The 24,116-nt window shown below is 41.8% G+C and overlaps 1 long non-coding RNA gene across 1 annotated transcript; it reads right to left on the bottom strand.

Moving 5' to 3' along the window:
* Window positions 1–383: 383 nt before the first annotated feature.
* LOC147310524 (uncharacterized) lies at window positions 384–23,171 on the bottom strand. The gene is made up of 5 exons (XR_015125808.1): window positions 23,056–23,171; window positions 22,163–22,377; window positions 5,636–5,717; window positions 2,386–2,567; window positions 384–1,214 (listed from the first exon to the last, which is right to left on the bottom strand). It is a non-coding gene; the product is annotated as an uncharacterized LOC147310524 (long non-coding RNA).
* Window positions 23,172–24,116: the final 945 nt, after the last annotated feature.

Here is a 24,116-nt window from a genome sequence, read left to right as displayed (position 1 = left end):
AGAGTACCTGGAGAGAGCCCGCTCAGATAAGCCCCATCTTGGATTCAAACCCAGGTCTTTCTTGTTTTGAGGTGCTAACCACCGTACCACTCTGTGGGTTAATGTGGAAACAGAAAAATACTGGAACCACATGGAGCACAAAGCCCAGTCCTCAGCATGAAAATCACAGAACCAACAGCAGAACAAACGTATTCACATTTAATACTGCGACTGTAAAGAAAACACTGTTTACTGCATGTTTCAAATCTGGATAAAACATGCAAACGCACCAGTGTGGTCATTTAAGTTTAGAAGTATTCCAAAGATTACAAGCAGAAGGCCAATACAGTGACCAACAGAGAGGCCGCACTGCTAACAGACTGAAATACCAAACTATTGACAGGAAATGCAGAGAAGGTTTGCAGACAGAAAAATTGACATTTGGTCAGAGAATCAGCAGACACATTCACAATCCACTTATGTGGCATTCCTATTCTCATAACTGCCAGATTAGAAGTATTTAACTACTGTGTATCTCGTTGTGGCTGCAATTAAAAGCTACACAGCAACACTTTAAAACGCAGCAATCATTTTCACATCCCCTTAAAGAATAGAGCATGAATTCAGCTTTTATATGTGCTACACCATGAGTTCCAGTTGCTGGTCATCACAGGGGTGGTATCTGAGCCTGTCGTATAGGGGAAACTGTCAGTTTATCAGCAGGGAGGGTCCTCTGTGTTCACGCATGATTCACATCTAATGAGTATTCCCGTCTCTGCCTGGCTCTCGTCCACAGTCGCTGCGTAGTCGGCACACTGCGCTAATGAGAGGTACAATAACCACCTTGAGAGGTGCTTAGCGGCTCTAACGACGAGGCTGACAGAGTGCCGCAATAAGAGGACAGAGAGCAGGCCGTGGGAGTGAAGGACTCTAGCCATCAAATCTAAGTAGACCCCCAGCCCCTTGGTGTTGTGCAGCACGCTTTCAGTCAAACGTGCATACATGCATGGACGTGCAAGCACTCAATGTCAAACTTGCTCTTCATCAAGAAGGCCATTTAATTTTTCCTCAATCTGTCCTCTCAACACTCCATCTTCCTCTTCTCTTCATATTTCTTCTTTACTATCAACTTGAATGTAACAAGAACCGTTTCACACTGTCCAGTCAATCTGTCTCTTTTGATGTGTTCCTCTTCCATTTGCCTCATCTCCTGATCTGGATCCTGGCAGGGAATGCTGCAGGAGAGACATGGAAATTTTCAAAAGGAAGCTCAACTGTCTAAAATTAACTTCCAGCAAGAGAGAAAGGACCATAGCGTCCTATGTGCTTGAGCAGACAGAAGGTTAATAACACGAGCCCTGCTGTGGCAAAGGAGAAAAAGAACATAGAGCAGGTAGGAGGGATGGAAAGTGCTGATCCTCCACTTCCTCCATCTAAGACACAGGGGGAGGGGCATGGACGTAATTAGAGCCCTGGATATATGATGGGTTCTATGTACATCATCACCTCCCTTTTTTCTCTGTGGCACCTCATATCCCAGAATACACGCTGAGATGGGGCGGCAAATCACAAATTTGCAAATGCGTGCGATTTCAAACCAAAGCTACAATCGCAAACTGATGAATTTGTTTTACTTCATGTTTTTTTCAGTGCACTCTCTGATTAGGACATCAAATACTGGCATGTTGACAGAAGCTGCAGGCATCACACAAAAGGTGTTCTTTGGCATCAGTGTGATGACGCGCTCGCTGCGATGATCTGTTTTGAAGAAGCCTCATTAGGAAGCACAGGCGCAACAACTCTGTGATAGGCTCCGGGGCAGACAACTCTTTGGGCCGTTATTGCCACGGTGTACCAGCAGCATCTCTCTCTCTCTCTCACACACACACACACACACACACACACACACACACACACACACACACACACACAAACAAACACTGTAAATGCAAAAATAGCACACAGCAGAAATCAGTAATATCGAAAGTATCCAGCTTTTGATCAGCACCATGGACAGCAACTGCAGTCTGAGACTGGGAGCATGGACACATTTGAATAAGCCTATGCTACAAATTCATGTTATCTTCTTAAGCTAGGCCCCACAAGCCCAGAACAGATTGAACCTTGCAAGAAAGAAGGAGCCAGGTCAGAAAGTATAAGTAATATATTTCCCAGCATGCCCCTACATCATCAAAACTTTTCAGAAAAGGTGCCTATTTTAATCAATGGAGTCGAAAATGACCAAGTAAAATATATATATACTGCATAAAAAACTAGGTTTTGGTTCAGAAAATAGAACCAAGACTTAAACATATAAATCAATTCAATTTTTCACAACAGCAGTCACCTGAAGGCACTTTACATTGGAAGCTAAAGACTCCACAGTAACACAGAGAACAAACTCACTTTTAACAGGAAGAAACCTCTGACAGAAGCAGGTATAGGGAGGGGCAGTCATCTGCTGATATAGTGGAGAAGTCCCTGTCAAAGTCATGTTGACTGATCCCCTCCTGGCTTCTGTGCCTTGATGTGCTGTCCTGGCTGCATGCTTTAAGTTTCATAAAGTTTCCATGCATTGCTTGCAACACCTGCGGTAGTTTAAGAAAATGTAAGTATCGGTTCTGGTGACATGCCTAATATGGAGTGTGTTCTAAAAGTTCTTGATAAAAGATTACAATTGTTTTAACATTTTTGAAAATTTATTTTTAATATACTTGAAGTGTGGTAGGTGATGGATGTGTGGGCACCCAAGTGCATCTGATACCGCTATAGGGATATGTTAAATACAAAAAATAGGAACCACTGTTTTACATGATACAGGGGAAACTGATGAAAGTTGTTCTTGGTGGCAGGGAAAAAAGCGAGTGTGACAGGGATGCGGTAATGTGGGAAGTGGTATCAAATCAAATGTCTTTTTTGGCTGTTTGTTTTAGGGTGGATACGGAATTACTTCTCGACAAGAAAAGGCTCTTCTAGTCGAGGCCGTCAAGTACAGTTAAAGGAGAAGAAGGGAGGCAACGAAAAACAACCAAACTAAAAATCTGACATCTGTTTATGCAAAGCGAGCTGTGACTGCAGCTCACTCCGGAAAGTTGGAGGATGTTCTTTTATCCTCTGTTTTCCTGCATCGTGGCTTTAGACTGCAGTTCAGAAGTCACCAGAGGGAATTGATTATCAACAGGCAGGGGCTGGATCCTTCTCTGCTCCGGCATAATGAAGCGCTCTATTTCAGGAATATCAGGTGTTTTTCTTTTTTTTTCTTTTTTAGGCTTCTTGTCGCTACATCTAGGCTCACTTTCCTCTTCTCTGTATCCTCAGATAACACCAGCCCAGATATGACTGCACTGGGAATACAGCATGAATACTCTTTTTTTTTTTAAACTCTAATTCAAAGTTAGAGAGATTTTTTTTTCCTGTCTGGCGACAATGCATTGTGACTGAATCCGCACTGCAATAGTTTGGCTTTGACAGTATTTCGACTGCGCGACGGAAACAAACAAGAGAGGGGGGAACAAAAAAAAGGCGTGTATGCAAACACGTACACAACTTCCAACAATTAAACACACGCACACACGCTTACAAGAAACAAACCCACACAAAGACACGCAAACAATCTATAAATAGCAGAGATCCATGGCAACCTGAGATTTGTTGTTTGCCGTCACATGCTGCTGAGAGCGAGAGAAGAGCTGGGACTTAAATAACACTGGGAGATTGGTTTGTGTGAGAGGCAAAGTCAAAACAAATTACGCCTTTTCTATCACCGCAGGCTCGCCGGTAAAGCATCTGAAATAGCTTTGTGCCTGGGGACGTTTTACCACTGAAAGAATATGGCGGCAATATCCTCTGAGGACCTTTAAAAAAAAACAGAAAAAACAAAGGGATGAGGCGAAGGAGGAGAGGATGGGGAATGAGAGGGTTTAGTTTTACTGCGGATCACAGGTGGCGACTTGACCACCTAACTCTTTTCGCTTTATTCTTGGCCGTCCCTCCTCCGCTCGCCTGTCCCTTCCCATCTCAACACATACGCACTGCTGTCACACTGAAGGTGTCCTCTGCTGAAAAATGAGAAACAGCACCACTCTAACTTCTCTCCTTTTTTTTCTGTTTTTAAAGGTGGTAAGGGCTTGAAATTACAACATTCAAGCATAATGAATATGGAATTCATACTCTTGAGGGGCAGCCCTGAAGGTTTTATCCAATTTCTATCCACTCCAGCTTGTTGATTTAAGTTGTTTTCTAGGCAAACACAAAGTTTTTTCCCCCCATCCTTTTCTCCATTTACGCTGACCTTCAGCAGACCCTCCCCTTCTTCTAATGCAAATAAACAAAAAATACATGCTTTGCTCAGTTCTCCTTAGCAACACGAGCACTGTAGCAGCATGAGGTGTATATCGGTGCTTTAATTGATTTTTTTCATTTTCCTTGGTTGGAGGTGGGGGTTATTCCATAGATAAAGCAATCTGGTGCGACTGTTTCGTTTTGGCGGTGTATTTGCACTCGCTCTCATATGCTGTTCATTAATTTGCAGCTAGTGGGTGATTTATCAACCCATTACACTTGGGCCTGCGCCCTCGCCACACACAGACATGCAACGGCATCTCGACAAGGCATATATGCGGCATCGTGTTGGTGGTTGGTGGTAAAAGGGTTGGGAGTGAGCCAGTGCGTGACAAATAGCAGCTGGATGGATTCACCAGCTGCACCTGCACACACACACAGGGTTCCTGCCCTGGTCTAGACTGGACTGGCCTATTTGGGAGCAGCAGCGAGGCTAAGTGGGGCAAACAGGCCCATGAGTAAAGTGAGATGCTAATATCATAAGATTAAAATCACTCCAAGGGAAAAATGTGCCCCTCTGCTGTGGTGGGGAATACTTAGTGCCCTATATTAATTAATAAGCCATGAATAGGTGTTAATGAATTGAAAAAGAAGTAATTTCAGGCTGCAATCTTGAGATGCTCATGAGCATTCATATTGTTGCTTTCATGATTGCAAAACAATAATCAATGTGGAAAAAAGAGAGTAGAAACTGTTGGAGCCTCCTGGTGTTTCCACTAAATACACACACTAACATGAAGTATGAAGCAGGAGGGAGAAGGAACAAAGGTTTCAGGCTCCGAGACAACCGAGACATAATTTGTTAAAATTGGGTGACGCGGCTCAATAACAGGACTGTGGTCTTAATATCACACGGCTCTAATTATATTTCCAAATATATTTCATCACCGGTGACGTGTATGGCATTATGTAGTGCTAACCACTGTGCTAAATCCCATGCTGTTGTTTGTGAGAAGTGCTGATAAGGGAAGGAAAACAATTCTGTAATTGTGATTGCTTTGGAGAGCCCGCTAAATGAATTGTTGGTGTTTTTCCTCATTTTTTTTGTAAGTGGCATTTATAGAATTGCACACTGAACAATAAAGCTGTCCCTGGCTGTGATGAGTTTCACGGGTTTGCAGAGTTTCAAAACATGGCGAGCGGTGGCTTTTCAAAAGTGTGTGTGACACGGCAGACGTGTTTGTTGGACTGGATATCAAAGCCGACTGCCAACAGTTTGCAACAAGTTTTGAATCTTGAAACTAAAAAAACAAGCATCATATGATGGAAGTAAAAGTTTAATTGTGTTATTTTACTGTAAAGGCCTCAATCTTACCTTTTGAGCCGGATGATGTTTCCATAGCTGCTCTGCTCCTGAACTCCTGAACTCTGTCTTGAGCCACTTTCTGTTAATTTCACTGCAAAGACAAGGTTTAATGGAAATATACTGTAGGCAGGTGTAGGTTTGTCAGGTTTATTTACATATTTCTTCATCGCATTGTCATAGTGGTATTTCCAACTGAATCATCCAAATTAATAAAGCAGGAAAATGTATCCATACATGGACTTGGATATCACATCGACTTCGGGATTAACCAAAGCTAAAACAAACAAACAAAAACAAAAAAAAACTGCTGAAAAACAGTTCTAAATCCATGCATTTTTATTAGGGATATGTGCGACTAGCCCACTAGCCAACAATTCGTCGCTGTTGTCACTGTTAAAATTTTAAATTAAGCCCAATGTTAGCACATTATTGTGTCCTACATGTTATGCCACCAGGTGGTGGGTGGTGCATCATTGTTGAGAAACGCCTTTAATGTAGGCCCCATCTTTTTGTTAACATTATTAGATGAGATCACAGACACTGCAGGCTCAAATGAACTTTCTCCAAAAAGCGGATGGGTTCTCTCTTAGCGACAGGGTGAGGAGTTCAGTCCTTCGGGAGGGGCTCAGACTAGAGCCGCCACTCCTCCGAAAGGAGATGGTTCAGGCTTTCATCTCCTGGGCAAGGTTTTCCGGCCATGTATGTCTTATCGGGAGCAGGCCCCGGTGTAGACTGGGACAGATTACATCTGTCGGGTGGACAGGAAAAGGCTCGATGATTCCCCAGATAAGCTGAAGCTGTGACGAGCGGCAGGTCTAGGTTTCCCTGCTGCTGCTGCCCAACTTCAGTTAAGCGGAAGAAAATGGATGGATAATTTATTGTTTTGTTATTTTAGGTTTTAACTTCTACTGAAGTGGTTGTTGTGAAATTGCGAACAGCACCACACTTTTCAGTCGCAAGTTTTTCTGATGGTAATTTGTGAAGTAATACCTGAACATCTTTGTAGTAGCGGGTTTTCCTATCATACGTAACATCATATATTTTTTGAAGTGTTTTTCGTCTTTGTCTGTCTAGAGCATAACGAGGAATTTTAATACACAAGATGTGAGGTGCCACAGAGTGAAGTGCCACGGTTTACTATGATTTACTGAAGAATGTGATAAATGGTTTAAAAAGCCTTTGTTATTAGTTTTTGACATTTTCCACTAAACGGTTCTCAAATGTAACTTAATATCTGAGTCTTTCTTACTTTTAGACTAGCCAGGAACAGAAACATCGCTACTTTTTATAGTATATATTTTGCCTGTTTCCTCTTTTTATGGCTTTAAACCAATTTTCAATAATTTACGACAAATTTATTTGTTTGACAAATTCTTCATTAAGCAGTTCGTTGTCCTTTATAGTGGATGTCTGTATAATGGGAGGAGAAAAAAATAAATTGTATACTCTTCTTGTTTAGGTGCCTAACTTACTTAGGGTTACCACTAGACACTCCCTAGTAGGCCTTGTATCAGATGACGACATGCCCAGCCAATCCATGCTGGTGTTACACTGGTCCATTGGTAAATTTACTGGATGTAGACAACTGTGGAATTAGACTGGGTGGATTGGTGGACAGGTAAACTGCACACACATGATGGGTTTATTCAAATCTTTCCTATTAGGATTTTTTCCCCCTTTATGTTAATGAAAGTCCTGTATATAATGCAATTTAATTCTCAATGAACCTGATGAAGACCGAGACATGCTGGTCTTATGATAAAACTGTTCTATATACTGTAATTGTGGCTGGAGCTTCAACCTCTGAAAACAATCCCAGTAAAAAGATTTACTACACATAGTTCCCACTAAATTTAACTCACATATTTACATAAACAGTCATATGATACTAACCACCAGACTCTGGGCCTGATGGCTTGTATCACAAATCAAAGTTTGTTTGGAAGATGAGGTCCAAACTTTTTAGACAGATATTTTAGAAGAGCCAACCGACAGTAGATCGTCAGATAAAGCCAGAAAGAGTTGAACACTGAAGCTAACAAAAGGCTAACAAAGCCACCCCTGGATATGACTGTAACATCTCCCATCTGCTGGGCCTGTTGATTAGCAGGGCCATAAGGGTGTGATTTACATTCAGCCACCTCTTCCGGTTTTGTGTTTTCAGGTCACCCCCCAGGCCCATTTCTGAGAATCTCAAGATGGCTCAAAGCAATTTCTTTTTTTCTGTGCATTGCTCTGTCTTTTTTTCCTGACGCAGTTGTAGAACAGACGGAGGACTTTCTGAAGATGGAGCTGCTATAGGCTCCTTTGTCAAGTTACTTTGAGAGCTCTTCCACAGACACATCAAACACGGAGCTACAGCTGTGTCCCGATGCATATGCATAAATCTCCACGTGTCCGTTCGCAAACCTTTGTTTGGTTGCCCGACGGGAGCAGAAGATTCCTGCAGAAAGCCCATGCTTTCCAAATCAATGGGGGGAAAAAGAAAATGATTCAGCTTTTTTCTACTGAGACAATCCATCAAATGTAATGAAAGCATTTACTAGGATGAGAATCCTGTCACTGCTGTATTGTGTGTGACAATGAATAACCTTCAGGTAAGTGCAATGTACATTCTCGGCGAGACTTCTGAAAACATGAGAACCAGCAGAGACACCTCCTGACAGATTGCAGAGAGCTCCACAAGTCATTTCATTCTTTCCTGGCACAAGTCTGGGTCTGAGGACATGTTTGCTGGGTCCAAACATGCCATCTGCCTGACAATGGTGTGCTCATGGTGCTTGTCTTGCATTTTCTGGACGATGTTAGCGAAACAGTCCACACAGTCTCTTCTAAACTCAAACACAAGAAAAAAAGCTTGGATTTTCTGTACACAAGCAATTGTGTGATCTTTCTCCACAATCCCTTTAAGGATTTTAAATATTTCAGGTGAACATTTGGCTTTTACTCGTTTTTGTCCAGCTTGATCATCTACATTTGAATGTAAATCTATTAATATTATAATGGTTTCTCATGTTGCAATGTTTCATCACATTTTAAATCAACTTCGCTGTGATTACCGAACTGTGACTTTGCATTACCTGTCTGAAAAAAACTGCAGTTGGATATTTCCCCCGAAATCACCGTTGACAGTTATTGAAATGGAAATGTACTTTATATCCATGGTGAGTTATTCATTACCTTCTTGAGCAGAGACAGGTCTTTACTGATGAATATCATTACAGGCTCATCTGTCCTGGAGATGCCATAAAGAAGAGGGCCAACTCATGCCTCTTCAAGCAATATGTTCTAGGATTTGTACAGCACTCTGTAAAAGTCTTCAGCCAACCCTCGTTTGCTGCTAAATATTTTGCTTCCAAGGTGCAAGACTTTCTTGTACTTTTTTTAAGTTGTGCAATAGTTCTCTGCACTATTTTCAGCATGACAATGACCCTAAGCACACTGCCAAATCATTAAAAACACACAGTGGAACACTAACAGTCTGGGATTGACCTCCCTAGAGCTTGGACCTGAACATCACTAAAGCAGTGTGGGATCAGAGAAAAAAATAAAAGAAAGCCAAAATCCAAAGAGAAGCTTTGAACAACCTTTGAGAACAATATTTAAAGAAATGATAAGAAAACTTGCGCAAGAGACTTTAGGCTTTGCTGAAAGATAAAAGTGGTCAAGACTCTTGCACTGTACATCGACATGGCAGGCAAAAGCATGATCTACTTCCTTGCTGATAAGGGCCACGTTTTCTATTCAGTTATTCTCAAAAAGCAGTTGAAGAATCAAAAATTTCTTGAACAAAGTGCACAAAATCTTGTCCACTAGCAGGGGTATTAAGGAAGATTGCACGCAATGCTTTGAGCACTTTCTCCAGCTATGTGGAGCACATGCAGCCCACAGCTCTCGAGCACACACATACAGCTGAGCACCTCCGAACGCCTCTGCATGTTCCTGCTGGAGCAACTCAAAAACTTCCAGCTAACACTGGGTCTGTCTTTTGAGACTAAACTCATATTTCTCAGGTCAAGTAACTGCAGACATTCCTGGTATTAAAAAAAGATTCAGACATTAGTCATACAGTCAACACATCTCAGCTCTGACATTCTACCTCAAATTAATGTTAGACTTAAATAAATGCCATCACACACATAAAGCAACACGATCAACTTATGTTATAAGGAAACAAGAATTGCAGCTTTCGATAGCTATAGTGTGGGAGCCATTACCAGACATACGCTGTTAAGCTTCTCCAGGGCTGTTTATATACTCTATTTTCACACTTTGGCAGGTAAACAACCAGACTCTCTTAAAATGCAATTTAGCTGGTAGACTAATTAAAGTGTCTGGCGAATTAATGAATCTACCAACTACTGATGCAGCTAAAAATTCAGTTTTGTGCCCTTGCAATAGCTGTTCATCACTTACCTAATTAATCAAGCTTGCCTAAGCAGTACACTAATGTACATAAGATATAAGTTAATAGATAGAGTGATGAACAGCAAACTTACTGTGAAACACTGAAGTCCTTTGTGTAGTCTTGTAAGCAATGACGTACATGCAGGTCCAATCATGTGCCTTTAACTCTCCGGTTCAGTGTCTCGTTAAACATGTACTGCTTCTATTGACTTAAACTCTTTTTTTTTTGTATACAGGGCAAATCTGAATGTATCTCCAAATACGGTCTTGTATTTTCATTATTAAATATCTGTACAGCCTCTGAGCCTGGAATGTTTGACCTGCACGAACAGTGGCTTGTCATAGTACACATCACCCAAATGACCTCTGCCCTGAGAGCTGGCATAGAACAAAATGTTCAGACTTTGGATTTTCCAGTGTAAAATCTGCGGTAGCGTCCGTGTTAGTAGAGGAACAGTGTGTAGCAGAAATGAACATCTGGGATCTGCTGACAGACCTTTTCATACTGTCAGTGCTTCCTGGTCTGTATGTGTGATACCACCGCCGTGATTCGGATAGTTCCATTTCTGAAATACATTTAACACGCAGCACAGAGTAATTGAGCGAAACAAACACCAAGAGTAATAATTAAGCTCAAGTCATTTGCTAAGCCTGTATTTTAACATTTCCATAAACTAATGATCAGTGTGGATGCAAATGCCCGCCTATTCCCTCTCCAACAGCCTCCTCACCAAGTAGGTGGTGAGGAGGGATTACCATAGCAAACATTCCACTTAATTGGGGAATCATCAGTTACATTTTTTTTTAGGAAGGGGCACAGTGGAGGAGTCCAGGATGAAGCTTTGTCATGTCAATATCTTTTCTTAAAAACCTAAAACAGTGCCGTTACAGAGTTTGTCTTTTGTTATCAGTACTCTCAGCACTGTCTACAGCACATATATTTGGAATGTTCTATTTGAGTTTAGTTTTCTCCTGAAAATATTTGGATTTGCTGAATGAAATTCTAAATCCTCTATTGCAGGGCAGTTCTGCAATGTTTCCAAGCACCCTCTAACAACTAAAGAGCCACCCCCTGTAGAGCGAGTTGCTGCGAATGACTGTAATATCAAATCAAAAGTTTCCCTTCGGAGAATCTGAATCAGACATCAGAGCGGACAAATTGCAATTATGTGCTCCATGAAAAAGAAAAATAGTGTAGTGCAAATACCTCACAAATGTCTGAAAGTACACAAAATCCATTTTGACGCTTTGGTAAATCAATCTGAAATTGCAGGCTGTGATCATATATTCTTATTACCTCAGTGAGATGGCCTTCCTTCAGCTAAGCAACTGGACATTGATGTTAAGCCCAATAGCATCCTCCTCCACGCTACCTTAAAAACCTTCCAAGCCAATTCATACAACACAAAATGCTTTAAATGCTCAGGCAAAGATACCTCTAAGCCAAAAGTTCTTTTATTCCTTTCTGTGTAAATTACTTGCAACAGTTTAATGAGCCTTTATTATTTTTGGGGTTTTTTAAAGACAAAATCTTACGCCCAAACAACTTCCTTGCTGGAGAGTACAACCTGTTTCACATGTGGGTTCTAGTGACAAGGGCTTCACTTTCAGCTCCTAATGCATTATATAGAGTAGGATTAAGCCTCCACCACAGATGTATAGACACAGCGGCCCAGTATGCAGATGGAATCATAACTGACATTAATATGTAAACACAACAAAGTAAATAAACTCCATTAAAAACCTGGCATGTTTCATTTAACCCAGCCCCCCCGCATCATCTGTTTGGCTTGTGGAGAGAGGGCTGGTGAAAGGATGTGAATAAAGAGTGAGGACAAAGCACTGCAGGTAATTATACTCTGCACACTTGTAATGCGGGGGTCAGCCCAAGTCCCTCCCCTTTGTTCTACAATCAATAGCCACGAAGGAGGGTGGCAAGCAAGGAACGTGGACAGGGAGGAAGAGGTGGGGAACGTGTTGAGTGAGAAAGTTGGTAGGTCCTTATATTAAGTATTAATCATTTAACAGTATGAGTGTGGGCTGCTGGGAGTGTTAAAACACAGTAGTACACAAACACTTAAGGAGTCAGGTGCAACGGGGAAATATCTAGCGGCGTTAACAGGTCCCTACAGGAAAAACAGGTAGTACACTCTGCAAAAGGATTGGCTGGAGGAGGGGTACAATAAAAGAGCTGAAGAGGGCTACAAAAAGAGAATGAATCACTTTGACTTAATCCAGCAATCTGTGGGAAAAGAAACCGCAGTGGCTTTATTGTTACCATCTAGCAAGATAACTTAGTGCGCTTATTTGACAGGAGAACGGTGCCAGATCCAGTGATAAAAAAACAACAAGCAGAGCATGAAAGAAAGCACATCGCTGGTCCTTCTCTAACGTGTCCGACAGACCATCCTTTATTTTTTAACAATCTCTGACCTGAGCACTGCATTCCCCTGAAGCGGCACCCTGAGGATTGAAAACCAGTGGACATTCAACTTATAGCCTATCCAAAGTATAAAACCTCACAGCGTAGCCCTCTCTAAATGCCTTCCATGTAGAATGCAGAGTTGTTTTCTGATTTTCATGGCCCAAGTCCTGCAGTAGCTTTTATTAAAAAAGAAAACCAATTTTTTTTTGTCTACTGTTAGATTGTCTCAATAATACTTTTGGGTCAAAGTTCTTAGTAGCCATTAACTAGGCCCGTTGCATTACAAATCATAATACGAAAAGTGATAATATTGTTCAAAAATTTTATATCATTGCGTTTCCTCAATTGTACAAACAAGTCTCTGATGATGATTCAGTAAAAAGTGCAAAAAAACTGTTCCAGCTAAAGGAAGAAACACAACTTACTATTAGCATGTTCCAACAGGTGTATTTGCATCACACAAACCTAGAGAACACTCAGCAACCGCTAACAACCGTTGGTTTCTAGGGAAAGGTTTGTATTCTCAAACTAGTTGGTAAGTGGTTGCTGGAGGTTGTTTGGTGAAATCAGTCACAAGGGGGATGCTGCACCAAGAACCTCCTTTTGATTGCTTTGGTTGTTAGCAAATTGCTGTTTGCATGTAGCAAATGCCAGTAAGACTCACCAATCAGACATTTTTTCTCTCACAGCTAGTTGCTAGATAGTTGTTGACCAGGCTCTAGGCCTGCGTGGCTGTGGTCTAAGTCAACCTTGGTCCTTAGACCACACTGTGTAGTGTTATGAACAATCCAATTATTTTCTTAGTTAAATAATTCAAAATAATAATATCTTAAAAGCTAATATACACAGTAGCAGCAGATTTAATGTAATAACATAGAAAAAAGAAAATAAGATCTTGGTGAGTAATAAAAAACAAAGTCCAACCAAATTCTTCAAAGAATGCCAGGTTCAGTTTTAATATGAGCTTTAGGCTTCTTCTTCATCCTGCCGTTGTTCTCGCTGATACAGGGTCCGCTCTTCCGCAAAGGTTTCTCCATTTGGTTCTGTCCAAGGCGTCCTCAGGTGATGCGTTGACAGTCTTAATGTCTTCCTTAATTTTGTCCATCCACCGTTTCTGTGGTCTGCCTCGAGGCTGGCATCCTTCTGGGTCGATCACCATAGCCGTTTTTGCTACAGAGTTCTCATAGCTTCGAATTACGTGTCCATACCACCTCAGACGGGACTCGAGTATATTTTCCTTAATTGGAGCTACACCTAGTCGCTTCTGTATGTCTTTGATTGTAACACGGTCCCGTCTTGTAATTCCCAGGCTCCATCTGAGCATGTGCATCTCCATGGTGTTTAGGGCCTGTTCATGTGTGGTCAATGCGGGAAAACATGCGGAGCCATATAGGGCTACTGGGTAGACCACCGTTTTGTAGATTTTCAATAATCAATCTGTGTGAACCGTCCTCCACTGGCGTAAGTTATCAGGTGAGATAGCCGCTTTTTGAAGTAGGTGTTCGCTACGATGAGGTTGTGGGCTTTGGCAAAATCCAGGATTCTGCAGCCTTCTTCGTTTCGCATACCGTGTCCTTGTCCACCATGGTGTTGTTCATAACCATCTCTTCTGGTCCCACATGACCATTCAGGTCACCGCCTATGACCAAGCATTCTTCTGGCCGGACTGAGCAAAGATGATCTTTAAGTTGTACCCAAAATTCATCTTTGGACTCATCTGAGCACCGCACTTGTGGGGCGTAGCAGCAGACCACTCGCAGAGTTGTCTTTCCAGAGTCTATTTCAATGAGACATGAGACGATCACACAATCGGTTGACGGTCACGACGCTGCCTTTGAGTTTTGCAGCAATCGCGATACCCACACCATTTTGGATTTTTGTTTCTCCATTGTAATAAAGCTTGTACCCTTCACCAGTTTCCTTGGCTTTTGCTCTGCTCCATTTTGTCTCTTGGACACAGGCAATGTCGATGCAGCGGGTCTTCAGGGCAGCAGTCAATTCACGACTTCTTCCAGTCATGGTTCCGATATTGATTGTTCCAAAACGAAGATGGACTCGTCTCTTTAGCCCACTCCGTCAATGAGTGGGTAGCCCTCGCTGATTTCCCATGTCGTTTGGGCGACGCCTGTGGGGGACGCCCTAGCATTTCCCGAATTTTGACATTCCATTGCCATTTGATGCGACAATTTGAAGCTTTGATCAACTTGTCACACCGCCTGACATCGAAGACCATCACCATTGGTTGGTTATCCAGGAGGCACCGCGAGGAGGTGGTGATTGGATTTTGCCTCCCTTAATATGAGCTTTAGGCTAATGCAGAGAAATGTGGGGCTATACCTAGTTTGACCTTTTTTTGTGCCAAATTGCAGGTATTTAAAAAACATCCAGGCTCCTAGAACTTTCTAGTTACATTGTTTACATGGAAATTCCAAAAGACCAATCAATGTATGTATGTATGTGTGTGTGTGTTTGCTATGCTAGGATGCAAACACAGATTAAAAACAGCTCATCACACTGTGCCTTCATACATGAGAATGGATAAAAGATGGCGCTTCAGCAGTGCCTACACATGAAACCATTGTTTCTTTTCTTTTTTTCCCCCAGATGAAATAGTAGTCTGTCTTGTTCTGCATTTTCTTCCTCAGCCTCAGAAACAGATAAGAAGGGACACTATTGCAGTAATGTCAGTCTTCAGCCAAATGGATAAACCTGGATGGCAGGCTTTTTGCTGCAGATAAGGATGTTACCACCACAGATCTGCGGGAGACAAGAGTCAGCTATCTAAAAGCCGGGGAGAATGGGGCCCCGCTGGTTTGCTCACAGCTTCACAACATGGAGACCTCATGAACTGATGCTACTATTGTGTATCTAAGCGGTATCACAGTGACAACAAGCCCGAGGTATCTTTATTCTCGCCGTCTTCTGGATTAATGATAGCTTGGTATAAAATGTAGATTATTTACACATATGCTGACAGCTAATGTGAATGTGGAGACAGTTCAGATGCCTCAGACTCAAGCATGGCTTTATTTCACATACGTGCTGCCTTTTATGGATATGATTAGGCCTTTAGGTATAAAGAGTAGGGAAAAGTTTTTGGCTGGTTATGCAACCAGTTGCCATGCCAACTCACCCTAGACAGAGTGGGAAGGTGTGGCGTTTCCGACAATCACGCCCCAAATCGACGCTTTTTTCCATTTCATCGGTGCTTTGAAGCACGATGCGCCAGCAGGGAAAGCACGATTATTCGGCTAAATTCTGCGAGGGAAATTACAGCTTTGTGGCAGCAGGTGCATCTACGATTCCCCCCACTCTTGTCCCCAAGTGTAAACAGGCATGCAAACGAGTACAGGGAGGCACATATTCTACAACACACACCTGTACATAAAATATATGTACAGGTGTCGCAGGCGTCAAAACAAGCTCACAGAGTCACACCTGCTCTTTGTTTTCTTGCTTGCCTGTTTCCACACACAAATCCTCCCCTTCTCCTCCATTGTTGGGAAAAACACACAAAGCACTCGGCGACACAGATCCGTACATGATCTTGTCACAATGCAGCAATCGAACAGGCGGGAGCTCCAGAAGAGGCAATTCTGCTTCTGTTTGTTTGACACGGAAAAAGAGAGGGGGGAGATAGAAGTGTGTTGGGGGTGAGAGTGGGGAGTAAATCTAACATAGGGGGGCCTCGTGGCAGAGTCCCCAGGATCAGATCCAATTCTGGCAAGATACACATTAAGCCCTGTCTATCACAACAGTGTCCTTGGAATGTGGCAGGATGGTGATCCCAGCAGTGGGGGGCTCTGTTTTCCATAAGAGCCAGGATGAACCTGCTTAAATGTGTGCAGGCACATCCAAGATCCTGCATCACCTTGTAAGGGTTCTTGTTTCTAAAGGGTTTGTAACACTCTGTGAAACAAAGTTTGTGACCTTAACATTTCTTCTGATGGATAAAGAAAACCAAATGCTCTATTTAGACTCTTAATACAGTGGCGACAATAGTCAACTGGCTCCTTTAAAAGCATCAATAGAGCTGAGTAGGTAGCAGCCTAATTTTAGCAGAAAGTAATGTTTTGACAGCAGGAAAGTATAACAGGCTTTACCTCATCCACAGCACGAGCAGTGACACTAACACTGTAATCCTGCCTGCTGGTAATTTACAAATGGCTACAGCACGTAGCTCGTCCAGCAGCGGGCTTCGACTCTGAATTTTACAATACCTTCAGCACGTACTGCTTCATATGCAGCAGGCACAAAATCGCAGCCGAGAAGGTCGTGTGAATATTGGCCCATAAATCAATACCGCTTTTGTTTTACTCCCTAAAAATGGATGAAAATTTCACAGACAAAAACTCAGCGTTGCTGTCCATACTTTGCATAGGATGGAAAGCTAAGGAACAACACCCAAAAAGAGCAGAGCCTGTGATGCAGCTCGTGTATTGATACCAGTGAGATTATCGAGTCGACTTAAAGGTCAGATTCATAGTCGATTCCCTTGTTGATTCCCAATCAATTTTTCTGTTTGGGAGCAGAGGAGAAAAAAAGGCAACTTTTTTTTTAATCATCTCAAAGTTTGCACACAGGGTAGGAATACGGTTGAAAAAACATATGCACATAAATCCTGGGTGCAAAGGCTCCACTGATAGATTAGGGAAAAGCTGCTTTGCGATGAGCAAGTGTCATAAAGGAGTAACAGCATTGATAAAGTAGCTCAGGAGCCTGGAGGGCATAGAATTTCAATGGATTGGATGATCTGAAAACTGTTCTCGATCCTAATCCTGACATGGCGTCTTCTTTTTTTATTGTTTATCCCTCAAATGTTAAAACACGGATAATGCATGACCCACCCTGCAACCCTATTCCCCATATAACCATCAGATGTGCCAATAATGGCCAACAATCAATTTGTTGAATTTACAGATTCTGCCCCAGCTGAGGTGACTCTAAATAACATCACCTTCTACAACTTTTATGCAGTTTCAAAGCACGCATCCAAAATGCAAATACAATACAATACACACCGCACAAAGTCCGAGTGCTCGTTCCGAATCTTATTTCACTTTCAGCTGTGAGGAAAATCACACGCTGTTTGCCTCGCAGCTTGAGTTCATTCAGGCTAGAGTGGAAGCGACAGTTAGCCTATTTACTTTTATTCTGGACTTGTGCTAATTATCTTAACTACACAAGTAATTATCTTTCACATCAAAGGGCTGTGCTCCGAGGCCTGCTGATCCCCCACCTCCCACCTTCCCTCCCCCGCAACTCACCAACCAGCCAGCCCGCCCCAGACGCGCGCCATCATCGGCACGTTTCCGGAGCCAGCTGAATCATGACATTAGCAGATAATTAGACGATCGCCTGACTGCGTTTGATGGGGGCACATGTGACGAGCAGCCGTCTGCGAGCTGAATTATTGAACGGGATTCCAGAGAGATATTATCCCCCAGATTTAACCGTAGCTATTAGATCTCAGATGTTAAGCTGCAGCCTCAGTGAAAAGCCTGCATAGCATTTTACAGATTAGCAGTAAATAAATGACATCCCAGAGGATCGTTGATTTTTTTCTTCTTTTCTTTTTTTTTACTCTCTTTGGTTTATTCCGTGCTGAGCATCTCTTTCATCTCATCCATTAGCACTGCTGTTTCTGATCACAGTCCACTCTGATCAATGAATAATGCAGCTGCTGGTTTGACTGCTGCCCAGAAGCCATGACTTAATGACATAACCTTATGGCTAGGAATGTACGGCGCATGTTTGTGTGTGCATGCTTTCATTAGCTTCATCTTCGCCAGTGCCTCTGGGCTCCAGCTCCAGCAAACAGACAATAATCAGGTCATCTGGCATCAGGCGCAAAATCCTTCATTAACAATATAACGATAATCTTTGCAGAAACATGTGACTGTGGGAGAAAATTTACATGAACTGCATTTAAATTCCTTTGAAGTTGTTTGTTTTGCTCACCTTGGAAACACTATTTCTACTTCTCCTCTGTGGTAAGAAGTAAACGCACCCCATAAATATTTATCTACCTAGGGCCCGTGCTATTCTGGCCCAGTGTTTTGAACATAGCCACTGGAGACTGGGCCTATCAGGGACCTGCTGAGAGAGACCGAGAGAGAGAGAAGGAAAGAAGCAGGGAGGGAGCGGTGGAGGATAATATTTGTGTGTGTTCCAAAATGGAAAGTGGATAGTTTGCGCAATGTTTAATGCAGGAGGATCGGGGCACAGTTCATAGTGTTTCCTTTACGAGTCACCTCACACACCTCTGAACTTTCAGTCACAAACAAGATGATTCTCATCTGCATTTTTGAGGCTTTTGTGCTGGTTGGAGAAATATTTTTGCCACAAATTCACAGTAAAACCCAAGATTTTTAACCTCTCCGGCATGTCTGGCAATGTGATTCAAAAGAACTTTAAAGCGTGACTTTTGAATCGAATGTCATTTTGAGCCAACACTGAAGCATGCCCGTGCTGACATATCCATTTTGCCAGGTATTTAAGAGCAGACCAGAGCACTTATTAAACATCTTCTGTTTAAAGAACAATCACAAAGCGCCGTTTAAGAAAAGGAATATTATCAAAGATTCATTTAAAGGGTAAATACGCATGGAATGAAGATTTGGAAACTAAAATCCCAGCAGAGGATTGGAAATCAGCTTGTGATGGGAGCACTATGTTGGGCAGTGCATAAACGCTATAACATTTTAGGAAGCGGTCAGAGTGACATGAAAACATCTCAAAAGAAAGTCACTCCTGCTTAGTTTCACAGCTACACAAATGTGATGAAAATGAACAAAAGCTATTAAACTCGAAATTAAAATTTCATGCAAAAATACAATTATTACTACTTTTGCTGAAAATTAATCAGCTACTCTTCAAAAACTGCACTCAAAGAACTGTGTGACATGTGGCATGCTGGCTGGAACCTAACCAATTTCTTGGCAGACTGATGGTATTGCCTGATATTAGCCATTTTTATCAGCATTCATAACTGCTGTTAAATGAAAACCTGAAAAGCAAATAAGAAATGGGCAAAACACCCTACACAATGTTAAGAGTGTTGACATTGCACTTTATTCACTAGGGGGAACATCTGCGACTGCAACACGTTTGAAACGTCCCAAACAACAACCAGCTGACTGTACATACACATAACAAATGTTAGCTACACATAACAAATATTAGAGGTTTTTTGTTTCATTTGTATGAAAGGAAAAAGGATTTTTAAGTCACCAAATATCAATTTCAAAAAAGCTTAACTAGTAGAATTTACACTGGACTTCATCTTTGCTTAGTTTTTAGAGGAGTCACAGTAGTCATGGCTGTGCTTCTCCTTTTACTAAGTAGCATCTAACCTCATCACACATGCTTTAACACGCCACATCTGGTAGTTAGCAGTGAGTACTGCCGCACTGTCCCCGTGGTTCAAATTCCCCACAGAGCTCATGATAATGCAGGATTGTTTTTGTTTTCATTATAGTGAACTTTCTTTGGAGAAGAATTAATGATAAAGTACAGACTCAATCTCCATAGACTCCCATGTTATGTACCCCCATGTCTTGAATTCACAGAACTGAAAAGTATGTTAGCATCCTGGGGCAAAAACAGTATGGGCATCTATAGATAGTTTACGTTTTCATAACAACTCTGAGTAAGTTGAATTCTTTTTTAATACCTCAACACCTGGATTCTGGCATGGAAGGCATGGCTGCACTGATTGACCGGTGTCCTAACATTAGCAGCTGTAGCTTCTATGTGTCTGCCGTGCCTCACCTTTGCTAAACTAGATCATTCCATTGTGCTTGTGCCAGTGGTGCCAAATGAACTATGTTGGTTTCAGCAGCTTTTACTTTATAGGCAAACATTCACCATTTCTCCCATCGTTTAGAATATAAAATATAAACAACAAACAAACAACAACTCCTCACAGATCAAGTTGATCAGGGGCCTCTGTGTTATGTTCTTTACTGTTATAAAAATACTCATGGCTGCCAGTGATACCCCTCAGCATTCTAGCAGATGCAGCTAATTTGTAAGTCCTCGTTGACTTCCTTCTTGAGGTCACAATCAAGGTCACAGGTCAAGTTTTCTGAAAATCACCTAGGACTTTGAGGTCAAGGTCACTGAGGTTTGAACTTGTCAGAGGTTTTTAGTAGAGGTGGGAATCACCATACATCCCACGATACGATATTATTGCAATTTTTTAAAATATTTTGCAATATTCAGATTCTGTACATAAAGGTAAACTTTATCAGTATTCATTTTATCTAATATCAAAGTCTCACTCTCAGTCTTTCTCTCATTTCAGTCAGTTTTATTGTTGACAAACTGAACGGTTTGTATTACAGTCTAGTCCAACTTAACTGAATGCAACCATCTGGTACAATTATAGCTATTCTGAACTATGAAATTTATGAAAACTATGTAGCCCATTCAGCAACTGAAGAATTTGAAAGTAAATTAAAACAAAATATAATTTTACATTAAATAAAAAAGTTTTAAAGTTAATTAAAATAAAACATGTCTTAAATTAAAATAAGTAAACTGTCATGTTTATTGCTGCCAAAAAAAAGTTAAACACATTTGGACAGTGAAGGAATGTCAGGATTCTTGCTCAGAAAAAGGATCAACATCCTCTGAAGTCAGAGCATGTTCCAGTCCACAAAAACTTTTTTTGTAACAAAATATCAATTTCTGCTGTCCCTGTATCGATACATTATTAGCAAATAAAATATCACGATACTACGCAGTATCGATTTTTTCCCCCACCCCTAGTTTTTAGTAGATGCCAATCTGAAAATCCCAGGTAACATCTTTCCCAAGTTATCATGTTCACAAGATTTTCAGAAAGCTTGACCTTTGACCTTAACCTTGAGATCATGGTCACCGGGATTTTAAGTCATCCAAAAATTTTTGCAGATGGGCCTACGGTATGAATTTGAAAATCCTACGTTGCCTCTTTCTCCAGTTACCGTGTTCACTGCTCTTTGTATCCGCGCCGCACACCTGGGTGATCACAATGCCTCATCGGCTTTTTTTAAAACAATTAAAGTGTGAGTGAAGTGCAGACTTAAAGCTTTACAGCCAAGGGGTAAAATCTGATATGATTAGCCAATTATCAATTAGCCGTTGTTTTTTTCTTTTTCCTCTGCTTGCTTTACCTTAACTTCATGAACAAAAAACAATAAAAATATCTTCAAAGCCATAAAAAGGCAAATGCCAAATAACAACATCTCTGCTGTGGGTTTGCTGACAGAGAACGTGCGACACCAGCTCAGATACAAGATGCATCTGCTTGACATTCTTCCTTCTTGATCTGGTGAAAGAAGTCAAAAATGCCAGGCGCCATATTCTACCCCCCCTCCCCAAGAAAATCTTGGCGGCAGGGTGGGAAAAGTTAGTTGCCAGGTCTGACACCTGTGTGCAACGCAGGCAATTCTTGCTGTCACTTGCTGACATGGAGCCAGGAAAAAAGGGCAAAAGAAAAAAATAAATAAAGCTGGTGGCACAAGCTCATAACAATCGGCTGCATGACTACGGGATGCACATTTACACCTACGAACTTGTGCTGTTCCTCACGCCTTCATGCAGAGGAGCACGCCTATGTGGGGAATGTGACATTTCCTCCCTGAACCCTGTTGACACTTCTGTGAGGGCTGGGTTTGGGGAGTGGAGCTTGGATTATACATCCGCAGGCCTGTTACCTGGTGAGCTCTGCAGACTTCCAGAACATCAGAGCCCTACGCCTGGATGTTATTGCCACCCGCAGCACCCCTGCCTGAACCACATCTCTAATGAGGCCTGCCTTCAACTCAGTCAAAGTCATCTGATGACACTGATGTGGGGAGATTGATATTCACGCTTGACTCGCCGTCCTCTCCACTTGACTGCCGTGTTTACCTCCCCGCGCAATTAGTATCTGGTGAAGACAGACAGACAAAAGAGAGGAGCGAGGGATGGAGTCAGACTCTGCTGTGCGACTGCATTAGCTCCAATTGTTTATGAAGATGGGAGATGTCTTTCAACAGCGGCTTGAAGGTGGCCTTCTATATCACAGGGCCATTACTAGCTCATTTAATCCCCATAAAACTGCTTTACCTCTCTGAATGTCAGGAGCCTGAAATATCAGAAACTGTATTGGCTTAAGTAAAATGCATATTTCAACAGTTTTTCTGCTAAATTTGCATCGAAGACGTGCCTCGCTTTGGCCTTTTAAGATGCACTTAGGAAAAAAGAACCCACAGAGCAAAACTCCACAAGCGTGACGGTGCAGGTTCAACTCCAGCCCACACAAAGCAGTTTACATGCCCCCCTCTCTGTGAGCTAACTTCATCGCACTATTAGCATATGAACAAATAAAACACTTAAGATAGAAATTGTCTGCCCACTCGCTGTGGAAAAAAAAGGAGAATGGAGTTAATGGTAGAGATGGACAAGGATTGGCATTAGCAGACTTTTTATCTGAGCTGTTGGAGAGAAGCGCCAAACCCATGTCTTCGAAGTGATTTAGCGTTAATTGACAGTCTTCTAATCGGCCGCATTCACCATTTGAACACAGTAATAAAAAACTGTTTGTATGCTGAATACAGATGCCTACCCGAGAGGAGAAACGACCGGAGCTGAGCAAAGCAGGTGGACACTCGGCTACGCCGGGTGTTGTCACGGCGGAGGGTGTTCGGATGTGTGTGTGTGTGGAGCAACAGCGCCTCCCTGTGGAAAGTGGCTGCCTTAATCAGAACAGATGCAAAACTTGTATCCACTAGTTAGCTTAACTGCTAGGGACTCCGACTGTAATTTAACTTTTTGTAAATAGTACTTTAGTACGTTTCATAGGTAATTATATAACTTTTATTACATTTATTTATCTTGAGCGTTACTTTTATGTTATTTTTAAGTCCCATGTTTAACTCCACCAAGGAGAGGAGATACAGTGTGGGACTTGAAAAGAGACAGAAGCTAAAACAGGTAGCTTAGGATAGAGAATTGTGACACATTAAGGACGAGTACATAAGTGCGCTTGATTTTTAACTGTTGGGGCCATAATTTGTTAGAAGGCGAAGCAGTTTTTGTCGTTTTTTCCTTTGTATATCACCACAATGTATTTTAAATCAGTTAAGGCGTGAGTGAAGTGCAGACTTTAAGCTTTAATTTGTATATTTAAATTAACTGCTTAGGACAGGTATATCAAACATAAGGCCCAATTGGCCCCTGGCCCCCGAATCGATTCCAAGCTGGCCTACTGGACAGGTTTGCCAAATCTGACGGCATGTGGAAAATGGATTTTGAAATTTCATCTGTATTTTTGTAGGTTTCATTTGTGGCCGTTTGTAGTACACCAAAGTAAACAATTAAATGACAGAAAGCTTCCAAAAAAGGACCTTTGTTGTGGATTAATGAAAATCTTTTGCTTTATAAATACAGGACAGTCTGCACAATCTTCTGTTTCTTATATTAAGACATCTCAGGGATAATACATTAGTTAAAATTCTTTGCACTGGCAGAAGAGGCAGCTTCCAGTCCACCCCACTTACACACGGCAATTATTGATGTGGAAATTATTTCTATGGTTAAGAAAAACACAACAGCTAACATTGTGCGGGGCATTATTATGCCATGGGCATGTATGTCTGCCAGTGAAATCGGGTCACTAGTGTTTAT

This window comes from Aulonocara sp. 'chitande type north' Nkhata Bay, linkage group LG17 (genome assembly GCF_057382095.1).
Source record: "Aulonocara sp. 'chitande type north' Nkhata Bay isolate Kocher_YH1m ecotype deep benthic linkage group LG17, A_spYH_male_GT1.1, whole genome shotgun sequence".
Taxonomy (NCBI): domain Eukaryota; kingdom Metazoa; phylum Chordata; class Actinopteri; order Cichliformes; family Cichlidae; genus Aulonocara; species Aulonocara sp. 'chitande type north' Nkhata Bay.
Note: the sequence above shows the minus strand (reverse complement) of the source record. Positions and strands in the feature narration are given on the sequence as shown.